The 24673-nt window shown below is 39.6% G+C and overlaps 1 protein-coding gene across 5 annotated transcripts in view; it reads left to right on the forward strand.

The window, feature by feature from the left end:
- The window catches only part of lrfn1 (leucine rich repeat and fibronectin type III domain containing 1), a 199911-nt gene that overhangs the window by 150235 nt on the left and 25003 nt on the right, over positions 1-24673 (forward strand). For all 5 annotated transcript variants that reach the window (XM_047595007.1, XM_047595002.1, XM_047595003.1 and 2 more), the window contains one exon: positions 23217-23334. The gene's annotated coding sequence lies outside the window, so the exon portion shown is untranslated. The remainder of the gene's footprint in view (positions 1-23216; positions 23335-24673) is intronic.

The following is a 24673-nucleotide window of genomic DNA, read 5'->3' on the forward strand; positions in this document are numbered from 1 at the left end:
CTAAGGAGGATTACAATAGTGTAACAACACCTGATCTGGAGAATGGAAAGACGGTTCGTAAGGGTTGTTCTGTTTATTTTGTGTATCACAGAACGAAAAAATACTTCAAAGTTACAGCTTGATTGCAGATTTCTTCCTGCTCAAGCTTCAAAAATGCAAAACACATATATTAATTATTGTATTTTACATAATCAAGAATCTCAGAGTTGTGAATTTAGCAATCAGGAAAAAAAAAATCAGTTTTACCAGTGTGACCTTAATCGCGGGTAATGTGCGAAACTGCTTGCTGACAGTCAGTGATTATGCGCACATTGGAAACAAACGGAAGTCTGAAGCAATAATAAATAAGCGAGTAAATAAATAAATATCGCGCAGTTTAATTAGTGCCGATACTCCTACACGGGATGCTGGTGAAATGCTTATTTAACAGTTCTCTTTCCCTTAAGTTTGACAAAGGCTTCATAAGGATTACCTCAGGTTATGAAAATACCCAGTGTTTTCTATAAAGAATAAAATCATTACCATAAAGCTTAATATAATTAACCAGCCCTGAGCACAGCATTTTATAAATGATTGATTAGAACCAGCAATGCAGAGGTTTTTGTACTTATTTCTGAAAGAGAGTATTACTTTTAGCTTTTATTACTCTTCATTAAACTGTGCGAGACTTCAGGCCTTGTAGTGTTGTGCAGCTGACTGTGATGTTTCTCACATGTTCATCATACAGCAGAAAAAACAAGGGACATGAGTGTGTTACAAAACTGGGAGCTCTTGAATGAGCCATTTTCCTCCACGGGAGCATATTCTGCACACGGAAAACATCAGCGCACCAAAATATAGATTCTTGCCTAATTTTGAAATTAGACTCTCTTCATGCAAATAGCTGTTTTGATGTCTTTTGTTGGCATCTGCTGCTTTTCTCAAGGCGCTATAATTAAACAGGAGGAGGCCGCAACCCTTCTATATTCTGTGTCAGTTTGAGAAATGGCTGTTGCGGAACGCGCGGTGTCAAAGCAACGCGAGTCGAAACAACGGCTAGATTTCACACACAATTAAAGCCATTTTTTGTGTGTGTACTTCGGGGATTTGTGAATTGATCTTCATTACCGCAGCGGCGAAGATGTCTGAAAAACGCACCAAAACAATGGCAAAAAAATTGCTGAACAGCATCGCACCGCTCCTGCAGTTTATCAAATGGGCATCACTTGCATCTACCTGCGATTTAAAACTCAAAATCTGAGGGCTCATTAATTGTTACTCTGCACAGATATCTGCTTTCATCCCTGACTCTGGTAAAGGCTTAAGTTGTGGCATTCTCAATTATGGGTAAACACATTAGAAATGGAGGTTAATAGTCAATGTTAAGATCAGTTTAACCGAGTTAAAGCACCTCGAGGCGCTTTCACTTGTTTCTCAGCATTCCATTACAAAATAATCTCTTTGAACTTCAGAAGAAATACAATATATTTTCTTATCTAACTTCCATGCGTCGCCTCCAGGTTTACGCCCACAGCAGCATCCCCTGATCTGACACCGTCGTCAGGATAACTCCCATATATCATCATTAAAGAGCACGGACTCAGGCACCTTGTCAGAGTTTGCAGTCCAGTGAAAAAGGGTACAAAGGGGGCAGAAAATAGATCTCTTTGATGAACAACAGATTAGGTTGGAGAGGTGAGCAAACATTCGCCTCATTCCCTGCCCACATGTGCACTGCAGCAAGACTTGCTATCTCCCACAGCAGCAAATTGATGCCTGATCCCAAAGACAAGCTGCAAATGGGACGTAATCCTCTCGGATCTTTGTTAAGAATTACAGTGAAATACGGGTCTCTCGCTCTCCCTTTCAGCTTTCAACACAAAAAGACCTGCGCGTCCATAAAGGCGATTGGTAATTTATTATAATTTTATCACATCTGCATATATTTATTATTTATAGTGCGATTGTATTGTAAGTATTTATAGGCTAGCCACATGCATTTACATAACAAAGGCTAGCCTTCTTTCACGGCACCTGTATTATCGGAGGATCAGCATCGTCTTTCAGCCCGACTCCTGATTGTTGCAGTGTGACATGTGAATATCTGACATAAAAATTCCCACGGAGTTCTGTGATTTGAGAACTCACCCCGACTGTGTTTCCTCAGGTTTTGTTGCCCCACATCTCGGGAAGGTGTCTCCACATTTAGAAACCTTTGTGACTACGCTGCGGCTCTGAAGCGTGTTATCACGCAGCAGCTAACAGACGAGGATTGAGTGTAATATTCCAGAGAAAAACACTGTTAGGACGAAACACTTGGGTTTAGAGTTAGAAATCAGTGACTGTATGGTTTCTTCCTATTAGCTGTAGTGCCAAGCTGCTACTTGTTTGTGATTGTTGCTTCTACAGAAATACCTGTTTTGTTTTCCACTGTGCAACAATTTTTCTGAGCTTTAGATTTTTCTCCATCATGTTATATGATCATGAAGCATTTGGTCATTCCAAGTTCACTGCACAAGCCAAGTTGCACGAGCACATTTACACTCACTGGCCACTTTATTACTGTTCAATTGCTTGTTAACACGATTAGCTAATCAGCCAATCACATGGTTGCAACTCAGTGCATTTATTCATGTAGAGGTGATCAAGACAACTTGCTGAAGTTCAAACTGAGCATCATAATGGGGAAGAAAGGGGATTTAAGTGACTTTGAACATGGTGTGGTTGTTGGTGCCAGACGGGCTGGTCTGAGTATTTCAGAAACTGCTGATCTACTGGGATTTTCATGCACAACCATCTCTAGGGTTTACAGAGAATGGTCCAAAAAAGAAAAAATATCCATTAAGTGGCAGCTGTGTGGATGAAAATGCCTTGTTGATGTGAGAGGTCAGAGGAGAATGGGCAGACTGGTTCGATATGATAGAAAGGCAACAGTAACTCAAATAACCACTGGTTACAACCAAGGAATTCAGAATACCATGTCATCTGAAACTGAGACTACAGTTCGCACAGGTTCCCCAAAATTGGACAATAGAAAATTGGAATAAACGTTGCCTGGTCTGTTGAGTCTTGATTTCAGCTGCGACATGAAAGCATGGATCCATCCTGCCTTGTATCAACGGTTCGGGCTGGTGGTGGTGGTGTAATGTTGTGGGGGATATTTACCGCTCAGAGTTAAGGCAGTTGTGAAGGCAAAGGGGGTCCAACCTTTTACTAGTATGGCATACTTAATAAAGTTGCTGGTGAGTGTATAAAGAACTATTTACAATAATAAGATAAGGAGTCCAGAAACACAAGATGTGGCTCTTAAACTTCTTACATACAGAAGTGAGAGTTCAGCAAGAACAACAACCAAGTTTGTTCTGGCCATGTCATTTACACTTCAGGAGAAACTCAAGTGCAGAACTCCAGGGAAGTCCTCATAGGTCCGTCTCACTGCAGCATACGCGCTAGTCATTTTAGGAGATGCAAGAGACGGAGACACTTTTCTGATTTTTGGATGCCGGCCAGCTGTTTTGACGACTGTATTCGTTCATTCAGCATGTACTTACACACAGTATGCCGATCTCTACCCTGAAGAGATTAGTGGTCACACTCTAAATATTAGCATCAGGGAATTCACAGGGTGGCCACTAGCATTTCTGCATGAACCATGCCCACTTCCAGTTTCAGACAAATCAAAGAGTGGTTGATGAGGAAAAAAAAGTTCTGCCTGGGAAGTTCTGGGTCAAGAACAAACTGCGAGAACTCCCAAATGAAGGCTGCAAGAACCAAATGAAGCCATTCTGGTCTTGCAGCCCTGGGAGCAAGAAGAAATTTCTTACTAACGAGCTTAAGAGTTTTGATCTCAAAACTATGGCGTCCGTCTGAAATGAGCAGAAAGAAAACACTCGGGACAAAGTCCGCTGAGAAACAGTGGCGAGTTCTCTGAGGTACCAGCAGCTTTGTCCCAATTTAATTGATAAATAAAACCACACTCACTTCCACTCAGTGGAAGGAACATTTCAATGCTATTGCATGTGTCTTTTTATGCAGCTTTGTTGGAAAGTGTCTTTACAAATGAATTTACAATGGAATTAGCTGCCAGCAAAGTGTCATCTATAATTCATCACATAGTAAAGAATCAACTATATTTAAACTCTATCTTCAAACAAAAATACACAACTTAATTATGTGCATTTTTTTCTGGTAGAAAGTATAAAACCAGAAAGAGCCTTACATCCTTAGTAATAGTACTATGTATGTTATTATCCCTGAAGCCATTCAGAGTTTCACTAAGTTCATCCTGAAGTGGAGCTGTGTAAGTTTGACGTAAAAGGGCACATATATGGATATATGATTTCCTGTCATTTAAACATAGTTTCAGTGTCAGAAGTTTGTGTCAAAGTTTCAAAACTTTACGAGTCAAAAGTCTGGATTTGATTCTCTGCCCATTAAACTGATGTGAGATTGTTGGTGCGTGCCCAAAAACACCTGTCCATTTGATGAATGTTCTTGGAAAGGATGTTCAGTGCATTATTGATGACGGGGCATTTTGATTAAGGAATGCTAGAAAGAAGCTCCGACTACTATTTTTTGTTTTTTGTAGGCAGCATCAGGGCTCAACGAAGAGGGAGGGGTTAAAGAGACAGAACGTCAAACGGTCAGTCAGACAGGCTGACCTGAAAGGCAGCCTCAGGGGCACATAAACGGTGAGTTTATGAACTTAAATCATGCAAGGATATGCCAGTAGAGCCCCAGAATTAAATTATAGACCTGTAAACCTGCATCGTATGTCCCCATTTAAAAATAATCTCAAAAGATGCAGCCACTGCCAACAGGAAAAATTAGTGCGAATGCTGAGTAAGAGTTCCTTTTGCCACAGTGTTTGTACATGATTACGAATGTGGCCACTTAAATGGCAACTAATTAAGAAATCAATTATGGTGATGTTTATTATTTCTGCTGACCTTTTCCCGTCCATGCAAAAGTACTTATCTTTCAGTTTTGTGAAAATACGTGCATTTACACATCTGTCACATAGTACAGCGGTAAAAGACGAGCCAAGAATACAGAAGCAGAGACACATTCAGTGTGGTGGCAGGGAAAACATTAAAAGGGCAGACTCGGGGCGCGTGAGGGCTAAGACGTCTGAGATGACTCCTACGGTGAATACTATAGTAGAGAGTAAAGAAAAGAAAGCATGCTGGAATTCTGTTACTTACATATTTATTCACCCAGGATGACTGACTGAGGATTTTGTGACTGATGTGGGAATCATAATAAGGTTTAGGTTGCGGGTTATTGTTTGTGTCTGTCAGTAAATACTGTCTCTTTTTCTTTCAGTCTGTGTCTTCACTGTCCAAAAGGACAAGTCAGATTGTAATTTCATCTTGTAGCCATTGACCCTAAGATCTTGGGTTAAGATCAAAACCACAGAGAAATATAATACGTCGATATACACAATCGAAAACGCCTGGCCCGAAATCGAAAGACAGACAACATGCTGTATAATTTTTGTTTCCTTTAGTGGCATACTTGGTTTTAGCCTCTGCAGAAGAGGTAATGAATGTGTTTGCTGTGGTATTAAAAGGCGAACAGCTTCCCAGTATGATGTCTTCATGTCTTACAACTGTGTCACGTTTAACGGTTCATGCTGTGAGTTTCCCTGGAGAATTGTGTCACGGAGACCTGGCATCTCTGGAGACAGACTTAGCGGGGCGTCCCAGGATGCAGGAAGATGAGAGTTTCTAGATTAAGAGCGACCCGAGCATTCAGCTTGTTTGCTCTCTGATCCAAACACCCCTTCACTTCTTCTTTTTTTTTTTTTTTTTTTTTTTTAAAGCAAATTGGTTGAGGAATTTGCATGAATTACAAATGCCTGTCAGTAGTTTGATAGATCTGGTGAAATAATGTGGACAGAAAATGTGGCGTGCAAACTTGACAGGGCGAGACAAAGCGTAACAGAAATTCATAACCAACGTCGTGTTCCCTTTGTTGGAAATAAACCTCCCCTGATTGTGCAGCACAACAAGAAGGAGCCATAAATTATTCAGGTGCTCCCCGATGGCCGCCTATTTACAGCCGCTCACTTGCATCTGACTGGACGTATTCTTCTGGCGTATTCCTCAGTGACATGCTTGTTTTAAAACGGTGGCAGAATGCATGTGACCTCTGAGTAGGACTCTAGGCTTTCACTCTAATGCTTAATTTATTCATTACTCTCCGCCTAAACGCAAAGCTGCCTAATCGTAAATACTGTAGAATATCAAAATGAATGTGAAGGGGAAGGAACACGGAGGATTATTACAGCTGTATGTAAATAACAAGGTGAAATATGGGGAGCACAACAAGCAGAGGGGAGAGAGAAGAATAACAGAATGCGGTGGCCATAGATAATAACACCATTTGCCGTATTGTAGTCCATGAAGGACATCTCCCCCCAGACAGCACAGCGTGTCATTTTTCTCCACTGCTCTTCCTTCATTCATGCTGATGTGAGTTTGCTGTAGTGACTGCCAGGAAAAGGGGAAGACGGTTGAATGCGTTCTCTGTGAAGCGTTTCTTTGGGTTTTAACGCTCACGTCTCCCCAACTGGCTGTCTATGACGTTTGAGTGCTCGCTCAGTTTTTGCAGATCTATGTTCACGACATTGGAAAATGGCGTGCGGCTATAAATTCTCGCAAACTATCAAGCTGACTCTGCAGACTGTGACACTCCTTGCATGTTTTTAGACTCAAGTTATAATCCTTCATCCTCTTTGTGAAACCAAACCCAATTTCGTGGCGCTATTTATTTTAGTCGACCATTCCTGGGCCGGTCCCAGATTGTCTTCGCTCACACAAATGACTCACAGGACGTAATAATAACATGCAGGTAATCCAGCCAGACTGTCTTCGCTGAGAGGAGGACGGCATCAGTCGTTTCTGAAAGTGGCTCAGAAAGACGTGTGTTTACTTTCAAGCTGCAAATCACTCTAAAGGCTGTAGTAATTATAATGGGAGCAAAGAGGGAAAGCGAGGTGCAGGAGTGGGTGGATGGATGTGTCAACAAAACGTCAGACAGATGAGAGGAGTAGTGTATTTCCAACCAATAGTTAGCTTCTTCTTCTTTTTTTTCTGTACACTAAATCTTGTAAATCTAACCTGTCTAACCTTAGCTAAACAGTGACCTTATTTAACCTTCACCATAATCACTATAAGCCAAAACCTCGCCAGGCCATCAACCGTGCATTAACAATAGTTTTGTAAAATTTTGCATAGAAACTCGAGAAGAGAGAAGACTTAGAGGAATCGACCAGGAGTGAAATCAGAGGGACGACAAATTGAGTTAGAAATTAAAACCTCTACGGCTTGCACAGCTTAAAGTTATTACACTCATTTTCAGATTCCCTAAGAGTAGTTTTGCACAATTCGCAGTTCAGAAAATGTTTTATTTACCCCAGATTACTTGTGTAATATCAAAGGTAGTTAACTAGCAATGCTAACTCCTGCCTCTAAAAGCCCACTGTGTTTTTATTGGCGAGATTTGATTAAGCTTTTGCTTGCGAGCACCAGCTCATCCCCTTGACTTAACAAAAGCAAACTGTAACCTACCAATTATTAATTTGAATGGAAAGGGCATTTGTGTTTGCTCTGTATGTTTCAGTCCTGTCAGTCCTGAATACAGACTGAGACTTACACAGAAACACTCTACTTGAGCACATCTGGTTGTGTTCATTCAACACATACAATGACAATTGACAAGTGTTACATTCGTTCATTCACATCTCTGTTAGTGCATGTTCAAGCCTGAACCTGATGCAGAATGTAAGAGCAAAAATAACAAATGATTAAAAAGAAAAATGTTTGAAAAGCAGGTTGTCTCTGTTAGGTAAAGTGTTCTGCTCATTACCTACTTAATGTGTTGCGTAATGTCCGTTAATTGTGTGTTGGAGTCTGTTAAATTCCCAAGTAGGCCGCTTTGTGTCTGCTGTGTAGATGAATTCGCGATGAGCTGATGAAATTATTAAAAAAAAGGAAATGAGTTTTCCAAGCACTTTGAAGTTAGAAATCTTGGCTCACGGGATTAACTTTACTTATGTTTACCACAATATTTGAAACCTGGCCACGTTTAATATGGAAATCTGATGTTATAACTTTATATGCATGATAGAAAATAAGGATTCAATAGCCCTTAAAATTGTTGTTATACAGACAGGGCATGTCTTTGAAATGCATGCTACATAACAAAACAGGTTCATTTGAATACAACATAATAGCATCTCAATGATTAGAGACCAATTAATATTATCTCTAAAACAAAACACCAAACGCCCCTCAGACTACATAGATGTAATATATCACCGCATGTGTGATGTAGTCCCTCACATCTACGCCTGTAGTAACAGGCTCTAAGCATACACACCGATCAAAAAGCAAACTGCGGAGTGGGGAATAGTTCTTTAATGGTGCTTGTCGATTTAATAGTTCTCTGAGTACATGCAGTCATCAAGAGACCCACAGACACAAATTGAGGTGAAGTCCACTTTCTTTTAACAGGGACGTTTGCCCAAATAAATGGATCAATAACTCCTCTAATCACTTTCCCTCTTTGATTCTGTCTGGCTGTGTTATTCTCTCTCTTGAATCCAAAATGAGAAATGGCCTCCTCCTGTTTTTTTTTGTGTTGTAAGAACAGTTGTCTGTGTGATCAGTGTCATAGTTATAAGTGAGATGAAATTGAAATGACCTCAATCAACGCTGTCTCTCCTGGGTAAATGTTTGTCAGCAGAACCCGTCTCTGTGATTTTGATTGGAGTTTCCTTGTCACAGTCACTGATCATTAGCCACACACCGTTGCCCATATTCAGATTTGCGTGTCATCGTAAAGCAGGCTGCTTGCAGAAGAGAAGCGGGTTTCAGCATCAGGGTGGTGCTCTGATTAAATTCCCAGCCTCTGCTTGTTCCCCTGTGTCCACTCCTTTTGGCAAATAAATTGAAGTGGGCTGACCTTTCATCAGATATGCACCGCAAACTCGAGTGTTTAAGCTTCAGGAACCAGATATGTTAACTTCAATTAATCGTGAATACCACTACAACAGTTCAGTGCACCATGCACATATTTTACTCATCATGACTCCAAGGCATTGCTTTCTGACTGTCCCAGTGGACGAGGATGATCACTGGCCTCTGTCTCACGGTCACACACCACTCTGCTTCTAGTTCACATACATTTCTCCCATGGAAGGAGAAATGTATAACACTAACACTACTGAGAAGGCTGTGTTTTGTAATCCAGAAGGCGTTTAAAAAAAGCAACTAGCGTTTTGAGATGTTTCGCCGCTCAACCGAGTTGCTCCTTCAGTTCTAAGAGGCTTGTGGGAAGTTGAGGTTCAAACAGGAAATGGGAGGACTCAGAACCTTCACAGACATATGTTTTGCAATGTAACACGATATGTTGTAAAACGACGAATGAATAAGCAATAAGTGTTTTCGTATTCCTTCAACTGTGTCCGTTCAACCACATCTAGAGTGCTGCATATATATTTTCAACAAGTTACACCAAAACTCATGAAACTCAGTTCAAATAATATTCAGAAAACCGAATGTGTCTTTGTCAGTGACAAAGACATTTATGATAAAATACGTACATCACAATACGTCAATGTTGGGTCGAGCACATAATGGAAAACTCACATTCTCAAATCGCTGCATTATGGGCACTACAAAAGAAAATGGGACTCACTTCACTGCTCCCAAATCTCACAGCACACACCATCTGTTTTCCTCCTCAATATTTTTTGAATCTGGCAGCTAGAAGAATAAAGCTGGCTCTTAACAGTGCAGTTGAACATATTTGGCTCCCAGATAAGTGAAATGTAACTCCCTGAATTTTTACTTTAAACTTAAAAAATGCCAACGGCCAAGTGGTGGCAAGGCCATTATTTCTTTTTAGGATTTAATGGACCTTGAATTACAAGTCCCTAGAACGAGTCTAGGATGCCAGGAGTGAGAATGCCACGTTCCATTGCCTGGATAGTTTGGGCCCACAGGCAACGCTTAGACAAAGCTTTTGATTTACCTGTGGATTTACAGTACCTTCCCACCTTTACTTATGGTCAAGAACTTGGAGGTGGAGGGTAGGTGAAAGATGGACATTGCAAATTCAAATGACTAAAATGAGTTTCCCTTGTGTTGTGAATGGACTCAACCTTAGCGATTGAATAAGGGGCTGTAATATCCAGGGAGCTGGGAGCCAGGGTGCCTTATGGGCGCCCCTCTCTGGAGGTTTACCAGACACAGCCAGCTGGGAGTTGATACCGGGGTAGACCCAGAATTTGATTTGGGGATTACATATCTCATCTGACCTGGGGAGGCCTCAGGATCCCTCAAGAGGAACTCGATAACGCTGCTAGGGAGAGGGACGACTGTAATACCCTGCTTATCCTGATGCCACTGTGACCCGACTTTGGAAAGGCGTACCAAGATGGATGGTTTCACATGCTTACATTTAATACAATAGCTGTCACTTTTCTGTATATAATACAAGCAGAAAATATGACAATTAATACCGGAAATAATAAAAAAACAAAACAAAAAAACAAGGCAAGTCAATAAAATCGTGAGAAAGATGCAAAGAGTTAATTCTTGGGTAACTTGGGCACACATTTTATATTGTGTCCCTGTTCCTCTCAGTGAGGTTTAGAAGTGTGTGGTTTTCACTCAGCCAGTCAGAGAAGATCAAGGAAAAACAAATGTAGTCTGCTAGGTCCACCTCTGCATGAACACAGAGCAACACTGCTTTGTTAGTGTCCTAATGTTGTCTAATGTGATAATGTTGGCAAGTGCCTGAATCAGCACTTATGTTCTAATGGTCTAAATACATGCTGGCATTTGTTTACCACTTTCACAGAAGCTTCTGACGCCCTACAATAACTCTCTCCAGTTGAAATTTAGAATTATTTCACTGAGTTCCCTATAAAAGGGTTAAAGAACGTCTAAGGGAAAAGTCACACTTTTTTATCAGTGGCAAAACTAAGCACGCTCTACTATAAAGTCACGTTATACTGAATAATATGATCCTGGCTCTTAGTTGGCCCGACTGCATATTTCCAACTGGTGTTGAGAGCTATGGAGGTGAAAATGAGACAAAATAAACTGACTTTCTCAAGGTTGGAATATATTTTACCTTTGCTTTCACGGGTGGAAGCAAGTTCTTACATCTTGATCTAACATCTTAGTTAATAATAATAAAAAAAAAATAAAAAAATCTGCTAAACTCTGGTGCCAGACCTGACATGAAATTTTTCTTGTTTAATGAGATTAATATAGCTGAGTGTGAGGAATTCAAGAATTTCAGATTCATCATTTTTGACTTTCCAAAAGTTTGGTTACTGTAAAAGAGTCATTGAGGTGAATCTGATGGTTTAATTTAGTCGTTCAATAGATTAGAAGGACTGGAATTGGTGTTTTTTTCCACTGGGGAAATGAATATCCTGTTTGCAATGGATGTCAAGTAGTATTACCATGTAGAAATAAGTGTGCCTGAGTTTAAAGTGGAAATCAGTTTGTCCTCAAATGTAAAAGACACTGTCAGCGATGGAGGCAATTTACTTTCCCTAATTTGCAGTGGTTTCATACATTAATCTTGTTCCAAATGATATTGAACATTCTGTATTGCCTTTCATTATATATTGATGGAACAGTTCCTCTAAATAATTCAATTACAGTCAGAACCACATTGCAAACATTTTTGAATGCTGATTAATGACTCTTTTGGGTCTAATAAAAAGGACTAAATTCAATACACGGGAAACACCAAACATGAAATAGAGTCGAGACGATGCACTGCCTCCAGCAGCAGGAAATGATCTATCAGCAAGTTATGGTCTGAGTCGTTTGAAGGGCAGTAAGTGTGACATAAACCCTTTTTGCGAGGCTTTCAAGCAGGGTGACCTGGTCTGTGGTGTCAACTGCCTCAGTGAGATCAAAAGGGGATTCAAACAGAGCAATCACAAGCACAAACAGTGACAAGGGCAGCTCAAGGAAAACCATCCAAGAGTTGTGGTACATCTCAAAACCCAATCTAAACTTGTCAGCTTCATATTATTATGATATAGAAAGCTACAGATTTGGGTAGCAGCTTTGTCCATAACTTAATAGAAGTATATAATTTGTACACAATCTTCAGACATGTATTTTAATCAATTCCTCCAGACATTGAAGAAGTTTAAGTTATTAAATGCAGCAAACCAGGTGTACAAAATCTCTAAAGTGACATACATTTAAGAAAGACATATTTTCTCATTGCACTCTAAAATCTCTGAAAGCCAGGCAGACAGCGATTGACATTTTTATACTCTAAGCTCGAAATATTATTCATGGAAATGCAGATTTGGAGAGGCCCATTTTAACATTTTATAGAGTCCCAGTATCTCACTAGAGATGGCTTGTTCCACCCCACGTGACTCCATATCCATTATAGATGGCTGGCCCAGCCATGCCATCAGTATACATATGTTTACAACTGTCAAATGCACCAGGAGGAGTCACTGAAAGTCCTGAAAACACAGCTATCCATCTGAGCTGGATGGATCCCAAAGACCTTGTTGTAACATTACCTCCAAAGTACATCCATAATACATAAAGAAGATGACTATGCCCGGGTGCACAGAATCAAAGACATGGCAACCAATGTAGTTGTAGAATTTTTATGCAGTATGCTTGAGGGTTTGCTGAGGAGTCACATTAGATTTGTTTCTTTTCCAATTTAGCCTGCAACTAATGACTCTTATTTATAGATCATGTAAGAATAAAACCAGTTCAAACTTGGACTTATCACTTATTATACTTGTCATTGCAAAATTTCAGATTAATGCAGTGCAGACCTAATTGGGAAAGAGTGGGAAAGACATTTTTAGGTTAGCTTAAATGGATAGTCGCGATTGTAATTGGTAATTATTAACTTGTAGAACGGCATGTGCTAATTGAAATATGCGTCGCTTACTTCTATAGGTCTATATGTGCAAAACAAACTGCTCATGTACTAGTTTCCTCTAGAGTCTTTAATATCTTCTCAGAAATGGATAAGGACACAATGACGACTCCCTGGTGCAGACAAAACTTTCTGTGATAGTCCTTGTACTTACGCTGAGGTAGCATCAGGATGTTTTCTCAAGTGTCAGTTGTATTAGTTCTCCTTTGATTATCAGATAAAGTCTCATATTCGGCGTGCCTGGCCTTGAAATCCACATATCAACAGAATCAACAGCTTCGATTACATAGTTTCAGCCCTACTCCAAATGTGCACACTTACTGCTAGAGACTCTGAAATATGTCAAATGTTCAGGTGTATTTGTCTGTTGACAGAACATCCTCTTGAATTAATTATTAATTGTTCGTAGTATGGATCCTTTTATGGTCTACGTCACCACTACTTCATCAGCTGGAGGCAAAAACCACACAGAGCAGAATAAGAGGCTACCGTCATTTTGCTGTGTTGAAGGGTGAGAGAATCGGAAGAGTGTGACTAATAGCTTCAAACGAAAAATGTTGTCATGTAACTAGTTGCCAGCCTGAGACAAAAAGATTGGACAAACTTTTGGTTTAATATGATATAACGAGAAGATTGTGCCGATCATCAAAAATGCTTGTGTGCTGGTTCACAGAATAACATCCCACTAGAAAGTTAGCAAATGCTAGAATAATGAGCTACATGAATACTTTGATAGCAAGCTTCATTCACTTCATATTTTGCTAAACATTACTAACACAGCTAACAATATTCTGCTTTTATGTTAGCCTTTTAGCCTGTGTAATAGCATTCATTTTCATATTAATTAGCCTATATAAGATAGCCTTTATAACATATAACGCATACATAGTTACCTTTATGGTTGACAAATACAAGGTGTATATTACTTACCTAGCCATGGTAGTGCAGTTTTCTGTCAAGACAAAGCTACTATTTACAATATGTCAAGTCTGATGAAGGTCTGTTCTCCATCCTTACCGCCACACCATTTATAGTTGTAAGCATCTAAAAATTTATATCATACATATTTAGATGAAGAAACTCATATTTTCTTCTACCATTGTCAACAACAAACCGACAGAAAATGCTACTCTGTGTTAGCTAACATATTTCTGTGGACTGTTTTGCCTCCAGCTAAGCCCCGCCCACTAAAACAATTTGGTTGAAGTAAATCCACATTCTGACTTCAAACTATTAAGTCAACAACAGCTTACAGTAATGTGAGACTACTGGACAGATTTAGAGTTTAATGAAATTCTCAGTTCCCTGCCTGCTTGACATGCTGAAATAATCTTTTTTAAAAGGTGGTTTAACTTAAAATGCATTTTTTTCTTAGTGAAAGATGGATGGAGTAACAGAATTTGAGATTACAGTAAAGCACATGATAGTTGCACAAGAAGTTTATCTCTGCTTTGGAGCAAAGCTGCCCTTTGACTGTGTTGTTCAAGACCATGGAGGGCAGCGAGGTGTTATCTGTATTTCATTTTTAACGACCCAGCATAAAAAATGATGAATAGTTGATGTTTTGAGGCTGGGGGTATCTATGCCCCGTCTTTGTTTTAAGGGGCTGGGGAGATTTTTTTTTTTACAAGACGTAAGACTTTTTTTTTTTTTTTTTCAAATGTTAAATTATGTGTCATTTATTGAACAACAAAAAGAGCTTTTGCTTGTGTAGTTAGTAGTGAGTGAACAGAAAAGTCAGTTGGCTTTTTATTTACATTAAATTCAGTTTTTGAACCATTTTAACTTAACTGTGAAACCATTTAACAGGCCAAGGTAATGAAACTCTTTCAAGCCTTTTAGCGCCTTGGAGGTCCAGATCTACTGTGACATTCTTTCAGTTTATTTTCAAAAGTATGTTTTTTTTTCAATGGGATGCTTCCTGGGCTGTTTACGGAAATATTTTCTCCAGTGAATTCCAGAGAAATGCAGACGCATGCATCATTAGCTTCAAGTGAGAGAAGCACTTTCGTGAAGGTTTTGGGTGAGTGTTAACAAAGGAAAAATATCCAGTCTAACATTTTCAGCATTTAACCATGGCCATGACTTTCCACTAACCAAGAAAAATATCAATCTTGCTTTGGCACCAGCAACAAAATATTAAAATCACAAATTAAATAAGATGGGTTTTGGGCAATGCTTTTCCAGAAGTGTTTAGTGCATAATTCTAGAGCTCTTTGTATGAATTATTTCCAAAGAGTGTCACAGACTGGTCTAGCACAGGAATTATACCTAATGTAACAAAATAAAATTAGTTATTAATTTTGTGTTACTATACATTAAAGCCACAGTGGCATCTCCATGAAGCTAAACTTGGTAATGTTTATTATATTAACCATATTAGTTTGCATGCATATTCACAAATTAGCATTAATCACAAAGTGCAGCTACAGTTTAGTTAGTCTTAAACCAAAACAACATTCACTCTGTGAGTTTAGTTCCTCGGATACTTGTCAAGCTTCTGCCTGCACCAAAGTGACAGTGCCCTGCCTAAAGTATTGCTAGTACTATGGCTATAAACAGAATTTATATTTAATGACATGAGACGTTATGATCTGTGAATCCACCTTAGCTGTATACACAATAAGAGATGATGAATTAAGTCAATTATATAATAAACATGCTATACTGCTGTGAATATTTCCTAATGACTAAACAGATGTAATATTTTGCAGGAGCACAACTCAACCTCTTTACCTACTATGACTGATCCTACATTGTATTCTTATTGCGCTGCTTCACTCATTTAATTAATGCAATAAAGAAACCAGTAAGACAAATGAAACAGTTTTTTGTGTGTGTGTGTATGTGATTCATCACCAGTGAAATAAGAGCCAGCTGAGAAAATCAGATAAAGCTCCCTGCATTGCTCCTTTGACATACTGGAAGCAGTTTCATCAAATCTCTGCTCTCCTGTTTTGGTCCGACCCTCGTCTTGACAGACAAATCCTGTTACAGTTGGCAATGAATTCAAGAACGAAGAAGCACAAATTACAGAAGCCCTGGTGTTTATCAGCCTGGAGAGTATTGGGATGTTTTCGTGAGGGGAAGGAAATGAAGAGCACTTGTTTTTTTTTTAACCAGTTTTGTTGGTGACTGCTGCACCACCACCTCCACAACCTGTCAAACTGACAGGTCTGACGGTGCTCAGGCACAACTCTGACATTATTTGCAGATGGTAAATAAGGAAAAATATCTGGTGAGCTAGCATGATTCATTTTTAGTCCCAGCTCTTGTTTACAGACAAGTTGTCACATTCATTTAGCAAATTACACTCGTGCTCTGGGCTCTGTAAAATGGTTTTGCCCTCCTACTTCATTCGGGGAGAGAGGGTAGTAAAAATAATAAAAGCTTTTTATTTCTCCCCCTCTCCTCTGTTTTCAAATCTGTTCACTCAGAGTCGTTGGTCTCTGTGAAAGACTTTTGCAGCGAAGATGTCAATATGTCATTTGTTTATTTATTTATTTTTTCAGCGTTGAATTAATTGCATAAAATTCCAGCCAACTAACGGCAGCTCCATTACTTTCCCATAACCCCGCTTAGAGCCTTGTATGTAACAGGATATGCTAATACTTGTCGTACTAAGCCGTTGTAATCTTCATGCTTGAATTTGTGAACAGAGGACCATGTCTTTTGCTCATACTGTAAATACTGATGGCATAATATAGCCGTGTGGAAAGGGTGGCTTGAATTCCCCTGTGGTTTTTAAACGATCCCAAAGAGTGTAATGCAGCAAGCAAGTGCTTTAAAATTTTCTGAATTGCTACGGATTAAAGGTTCCCTCTGCTTTAAAATACATTTTCCTACAGACCATATGCTTATGTAGTAGCCAGTGAACCGTGAAATCACTTGGTTTTCATGAATCTGATTTGCATTCTTGGGTTAAAGCTCAATGGGGCAGAGGTAGTTGTTAAACCTTCATTTAGTATATTAGACCTGTCTTTTCTTGTTATGGGCTGCACAATATGATCAATGTGTCACTATTACCCAAACGAAGGGCATGCTAATGGTATGTGACGTGCATTCAGTAATACCACCTCAGACCGTCTTTGAGAACAAGGTCTCAGATTTGTGTGATTCCTCATCACTTCCTGTCATGTATTATTGCTGTTTGGTGCATGTTGTTGATTGAATGATTAGCTAGACAATAGATATGAGGAACTTGTGTGTGTCTGCCATAGAGATCGACCGATATGGATTTTTTTAGGGCTGATGCTCTTTTTTTTTTTTTTTTTTTACACCACCGATGACTGATACATGCTGCCAATTTTTCGAGCCAATACTATTTTTTCTCCCTCCATGATAAAAATGACACAATGGTAACAAATGTTACAAGTCTCAATTTAAGCAAAACCATAAACATTTATTGAACTCAAAGAATTTAAGGGTCAGACCCCCCCAAAAAAAGAAAAGGTAAAGATAAAGGTCTGAAGGCCAATAAAGATGGGCAACCCTGCCTGAGAGACATCATTCCATCCTTTGTCTCTTCTTTTTGGGCCTAACCTTGAGAGAGGCAAATCTGTCAATCACCTCCTTCTCAATGGACATCACAGATAGGTGCTGGAGTCTTCTTTGGCCCGTGGTCCTTTTCAGCCAAGTATGTTTAGCTTACAGGCAGTGTTAGTCTTACACCTTGACTTTGACATAGCATATATGCCAAGCCAAAGCACAACAGCTCCAATATAAACTGTGGACAGTGGTTGACTGACAACCTGCACTATTAACTTGCCAGAGAGAGAAAGAGTAACATCAGCTAGAAAACTTCTACTTAACAACAACAACTGTAAAAGTTGCTAAAAAACAAACAAACAAAAAAACAAAACAAATACAATTTTTTCCCCCCAAAACTCTTATTTTTAGGGGTGCTCCACACGCCTATGAGTACAAGCATTTTCCAGCTGCAGGCACTCTGCTGGGGGGAGGGGGGATGTATGGGCTGTAGGGGTCCTCAGTGTCTCCAGCAGCACAAGGCAGCCTGTGGATGTGCCTGTCTGTAAATCTTGCTGGGAGAAAATAAATATGTCTGTAACGGCAAATGCACCTGTGTATTGGCCGATACCAATACCAGTAAAAAATGTAAATATCAGCCGGCCGATATATCAGACGATCTCTAGTCTGCTGTAGTTAGTGGGATTCACCTTAAACGTTACGACAACACAAGAAAATCAATCTTAACAGCTAACCCTCTATATTTAACCAAATCTGTCTCCGTGACACTAAAGCAAATGCCCGTGTTATTTGGTTAAACGCCACAGAAAAGTATGTAAATTGACGAAAACTTTTCAAATAAAGAATCTGTATAATTTTTTCCACCTTATACCCTTGACAATTCCTTTTATTTTGTACTATAAAAATGTAATCACACTCAAAGGAAAAAGTGAGCTTATTATTTATATTGGCTCACTGCAGTCTTATTTTTAATGATTTATTGCTTGCCAGCAGCTTTGGATTAATATCATATGAGGACGTTTGATGTTTAGTAAGCGCTGACCCACTCTGAGGTTTTACATGAGTTTGGCTGATCGTGTCTCCAACATTTGTCCTGTCCTTCCCCAAAGTATTCTTATGTGACTGGAGCCAATATTTTTTACAAAGACATCTCACAACAGTGTTCAGCACAATTATAACCGCTCTTCAGTAATGTGTTTGGCCTCAATGTTGCAATTGTGTACCTCATGTGGCTGAAGTTGTGCTTTCTCTTTTATTACCTCCCACTGTTGCACTTAGTAATGCTTGATTCAATTATTCGTCACTGCAGCTTTAATGTATGCTGTGAAGCATTTATAACTCCTAAATAAATGATGACAATGATTTTTTTTTTTTTTTTACTTAAAATGAACACGAACTATGCACTTAAATACTTTTGATTCCTTACAATGCAGTTGTGAAGGAGATAACATACAGAACGATGGATGGGGGGAAAATCTATACAGCATGCCTGTCAGTATTTAATTGATTACCTGGCTGCACGGTATTAATTATTCATTGTGCAAGTTGAACGTGTTAACTGAATTTTTTTTTATGCTACAATAAGGAAATCAATTCCTTTTATATTCAGGTTTAGTTGGGAAATGCAGTGTCATAGTTGTTTTTTTTTAGATAAAGCAGATTTTGACTTTGGAGGGATCATTTTCTTGCTGTAAATCGTAATAAATATATATAACATATCGCAATTTTGGACACCTCACCAAAAGTTTCCAGTTGCAGTAACCACACTGTGTCTTATGAATTGTTATAATATCAATAATAACCTTGTATCCTCTGCTCGTAAGTGGCCTTGGTTTATACATATCTACACTTTCCACGGTCAAGAATGAACATTAAAAGGTTAATGAGTTGTGATTTCATCAAGTGTTTAATGATAAATAACCATTAAATATGATATCAGCTATGTTATATTGAAATCATTGACAGACACTCAAGAAGATTCATAAATACCAGTGATAAAACTACATTACATTGTGTTAAAAACAATTGTTTTCCATTCACAAAAGGGTTAAAAAACAATTTGTTATATCTTTGTCACTTCAATATATTTCATTTTATCACTGATAACTGGAAAAAAACAAGTATGAAAGAGGTCACTGGGGGATAATTTAAATCACTATGATGTTGAAGTGAATATTAGAATCCATTGTAACATGACCGTAATTGCTGGTTCAGTACTGTAACTCGACCTGTGTCGACACAACAGGATCAAGTGTCATTATGTCGAAGTTTGTCCGTCGTCAGCTAAAGCATTAATGCCGAGGGCCTCCACATGTGATCCATGAGACTAGTCTGATGGAGACTAACAAGAATACTGCCTTAATTATCACTGACAGTGGTATTTTTCCGACCCCAGCCTGCTCCTTATGTTCCTGGCCTTCTCTCGGTAACCTTGCCCTCCGGTGTCACCCGATTCATGGGTATTGATTGACTGGGAAACACACACATACACACAATTCATCTTTCCTTGACCTCCAGTGGCAAAGGTTTGTAGAAGCTAATAAAAAGCTAATTATTCAATCAAACCGCTCCTACAAGCAATTTTCCGTGAAACTATTTCGTCTCGTTTGGTGTGAAGAGCTCAGGCCAGTGGGAAGGGTCGCGTTCATTAGAGTCTGATGGTGTTTTAAATTAGCGGCCGCGTCTCAGACAAAAAAAGAAAAAAACAGCTGCTCGACTTTAACAATCACTTCACCTTTGTGGTTTTCTTTCCCTGGTTGACTGAGGATGTTGCACCTGCTAAACTGTATATATATATGTGTTTTAGACACATTAGGTCTACACTTAGTAACGTATGTTTAACATGTTCAAGGTTTCTGTACACGCACCCGTAGTAATTAGATGTAATTAGGCTTTTGAAAACCCATGAGTATGTAGAGTAGTATGATTGATACCTACTCATACAGTGTGCGGGATCCTGTGTGTAAATCCAACCATTAATCAAAGTGCTGACACGAGGTGTAGATGACTGTAAGGCCAGGGGAAAAGGGGAAGCGGTGTGGTGGCATTCGATTTCGTGGATTTGCTGAGAATGTGTTTGACCTCGGTATTATGACAGCCATCGGGCTACTCTACACCTCCAGACAGACAGACAGCATCGCCGTTTCCTGAACGAGCGGCTCCGTCGGTCCACTGCTGAGTCATGGTGACATTGAGCGTGTCCTTTAATAAGCGTGTTACAGCTGCGGCTGCTTCATCGCTTGTCTTTATCTCAGTTGCTGTGATTGCTGCTGTTAGGGGAAAAAAGGGGGGGTTCTCGGTGAAAAATTAAATCAGAAGCAAAACCTTTACTCCTGTGAGGCAATTTAAAAATAATTAAAGCTTGTAATAAACACACAAAAAACCCTCATCGCATGGCTGTGGTGGAATTATTTTCCCATTTTGCCGTGGTCTATTAAATACTGTGGGTCCTTGCTTACATGCGGGTTAGCTCAGGAATTGCCGTCCCCTCTGGTGAAAGGAGCACACACACACAAAAAGATATGTCTCCAGTATGAATGCAGTCACTCATATCTATAGTTGATTATAATTGTCTTGGTTTGTGTCTCCCTGGATGGTCAGCAGGATCACGTGTAATGAGATGCCTTGAAGGCTTCTGCAGCGATCTGTAACAGAGCAGATATCTGGGAAAAAAAAAGAAAAAAAAAACTATTAATCCCAGAAGACAGAGAAAATTCTGACAGTCTCTTAAATATATTATTTGCAATCTTGTGCATCTAAAGAGAGTTTGAAATGACAGTTATGTTACTCTAAAATCTTTAAATAAATCAGCTCTGCTCTGATGTTTTTCCCTGATTGCTGCTGGCAGAACTTTCCAAGGAAATCGCCCATCAAATGTGCTTTTTAGTTGAAAGCATCAAATACATCACTTTTATAGTCCAATGAAATGATACCCCCCACCTTTGCTAGTCTCTCAGCAAGCTAATTGTTGGATATTGACTTTCACTGCAGGTGCATTTATGACTACTTACCTTTGCTGTTTATTGTTACAGCCATAAAATACACACACGCACACACATATATATATATGTCGAGATAGAATACATATTGCTAGTTGTTCATAATGAAGGTGAATGCCAAGGTTGAGGTTGTTTTGACAGAGAAGTGTTTTTCATCATTTCTGTAACCCGACTGGCCTTCAGGGAGGATTTTTGTTTATGCCACTAACGTCAGGTCGTCTGTGTGAGACTGAGGGACAGAATATTACTACGGTGCGGTAAGGAGGGAAGTCTCAGTCACCCCCGTTGTCAATTCATTGAGTATTCTAAGTAACAAAGCTGGCAGCACTGGAGGATGACTGTCTCCGTCACAACTGTCTTTGTCTCGCACGGATAGGGAAGAATCAAAGTGATGGATAATGACTTGACAGAGTGTGTCCTTTAGACAAAGTTGCCTGGCACTGAGGATTTCTTTCTTCCTCTTTTTTTTTTTTCACTTCCTACACAGGCCTGGGGAGAAAGAGGGAGCGGTAAAATGAGGAAAATTAAGTAGGGAAGTAGAGGATTTGTTTGAAACAGTGAAGGGGAGCCATTTTTGGAGATAAAGCGAGGCCGGCATGTCCCGATACCAGAATTCTCATATTGGGCCAGGTGATGATTTGAAGCCTGGAAATGAAGATAGGTCTCCTTTTTTGGAAACAAATTTACAAGCCGCTAATATGCTTGGCAGGATAGACCGTGAAATGATGGGCCGTGGAAATTTGTGACACGTAGACACGTACTCCGTTTCTCCCCTTCATCTCTTTACTCTATCTTGACAACACAGAGTCCGACCCGAGATGAATCGGAATCGGAGGAGGATTAGAATGACGTATGAAAAAGCAAAAGCTAGCATCATAAATACTTCATTTTCTGGATGAATAGCTGAAGGTGACAGGCCCAGGGTCCCTGGCAGAATACAAATTGATGTACAGTAAAGCCGGAAGAAGAACCTGAGTGGAGAATTCTGTTTTTTCATGCATGAAGGCTCTCCGCAGACAAAAGCGAGCGATATGGTAATCTCTCTTGGATTGCGTGCTGCTTTGCCGCGAGCAGAGCTGTGACATGTCATGGAGCTTGTTTTGAATTTTTTAGGACAAGTGAGAAACTCACGGCTGACCTTGGCTGTCACCTCTCGCTGGTGTGCAAAGATGAAAGTTGACCTAAGTGAGCTATTTCATCAGATATGTGCGTGCGACACCGATAACCTTATTTTAGTGCATGCAGTAATTATTTGTCTGCATAAATCACATTATTTCCATAGTCACAAAATTGCATCATGAGAGGAATATTTGCCCCGTTCTTTGTTTTGCACAGGCAACTTCCTAAGCCGTGTCGGAAAATGATAAATTTTTCATTATGCTCCCCTTTACACTGTGTTCTCCGTTAGCTACAATGATGCAGTGAAATATTAATGACAGGACACACATTCATAGTCTTGGTATCTCCAGCTCTGTTTTTTTTTTTGTTTTTTTTTTTTCTGATGCCTTTCCTGCTGCTTATGATTCTTTCCTGTTGTTCCATAATCAGATCAGCGTTCATATCGCGCCCAAAGCTGCCAAGTGGAAAAAAGAGCGAGCTCAGTCTATGAGATTATGAATGTATGACTGCCTCTCTAGTGTGTTGAGAAATGTTGCCTCCCCGAGTAGGATACTGTCTCAAAGTGCAAGATAAACATCCCAAAATGTGTTAAAACAACCACTCTTCTGGTGGGCTTTTTGCTGAAGTTTGTTAATTCACCTCAGCTGTAACAAAAAGGACTTTTTCTTTCTCCTCTAGGTGGTGTTTTCCTGTGATGGGAGTGGGAGTCGCCTGCCACAGCCCCGACTCTCGAACCGCCAGCTGGTCACAGGATGCTAATGTGGAACCTGTGATGGAGACCAGGGCTTGATATCTGGTGAGTCTGTTGTATTTTCCAAGTCGCTGCATATTGATTGTGAGCAGTTGCACCTCCACGCCTCACCGGGGGCAACTATTCCGAAAATGTTGTGTAAGCAGTGATGCATCAGCAGATTGAAGATACAGTACTACAGATCAGTGGTGGGGATTTATTACTACAGGTGCAGAGCAGAATTGTGTCAAACACACAGCGTCTATGCGGCTAGGCAAAACTAGACTTTTTTTCAAATCAGAGCTTTATTTGCCATTTATGTTTACAGGCTACAAGGAAACTAAATCTAATTTCCAGAAGCTCTCAGTGTGCACGCAGACAGTTACAAGTAAAGTTGAAGAAAGGCTGAAGCTAATGAGGGTTGAGAAAACACAAGCATATGGCTACTTTGTACAGACATGGAGGTATAAAGGATGAATATACCCCACTCATAGTATGAACACAACATGCAGGAGTGTGTGGGAGTGTCAAGGTTGCTGGATAAATATCACACAGCTACTAATTAGTAACTTTGCATACAATTAGTGGTTTGTGGACAGTATATATAAGCTGCTTTGACATTATTTTATGGTGGACAATATAATGTTGATATGGTTGCATAATCTGCCTTAAATATGCCTATTAACTGTTACATAAGTCATTTTTCAGCACTATTTTACTGCAAGATCTCAGCTCTTATACTGGTGGTAGTATAACAACAATAAAGACGTGCTTAAATCTTTTAACGTGCTAGCCATTCCTAGAGTCGTAGTCAGTTTATTTATATGCTATTGATAATAAATGATAGGTTTTAAGTGATTTGAACTCAACTGTCGGAGTGATTTTAAATAAATGTAAAGATAAGGGAGGTTATACAGTAGTAGTGGCATAATTTTCTTTAGCCCTGACTAGAGCCACTTAAAATGGCTGTAAAACAGCTGGTCAGAGACGGGGACCATACAGATGTGGGTGTAAATCTTAAGCTGAGTCCCCTATATGATTACGTAGAAAATAGTAGTTAAGACTTCAACTGCCTCTTCACACCTTGTGCACAAACCGGTTGCATTGTTTTATCTACAGTTAAGAAAGAGCAGTGTTAACTGCCGTCAGACTTTCGTTGCTGACCATTTTTTTCCTGTGCCATGAACCCCCCTTAAAATTTTTATGTGTAACACTACAGATATAAGTGCATCATTAAAGCAATGAATAATTTGTTGCAGGTGTTTCACAGCATTATCACTTTTATCATTCCTGACAAAATTAGGCGTAATAATAAACTGAAACTGAACTACTAGAAACCTACACATGCGCCCCCCCCCCACTCATGTGCATGGACCAGGTATACAAGCTCTAACAGTTTACAACA

The sequence above is a fragment of the Mugil cephalus genome, chromosome 9 (assembly GCF_022458985.1).
Source record: "Mugil cephalus isolate CIBA_MC_2020 chromosome 9, CIBA_Mcephalus_1.1, whole genome shotgun sequence".
Lineage (NCBI taxonomy): Eukaryota > Metazoa > Chordata > Actinopteri > Mugiliformes > Mugilidae > Mugil > Mugil cephalus.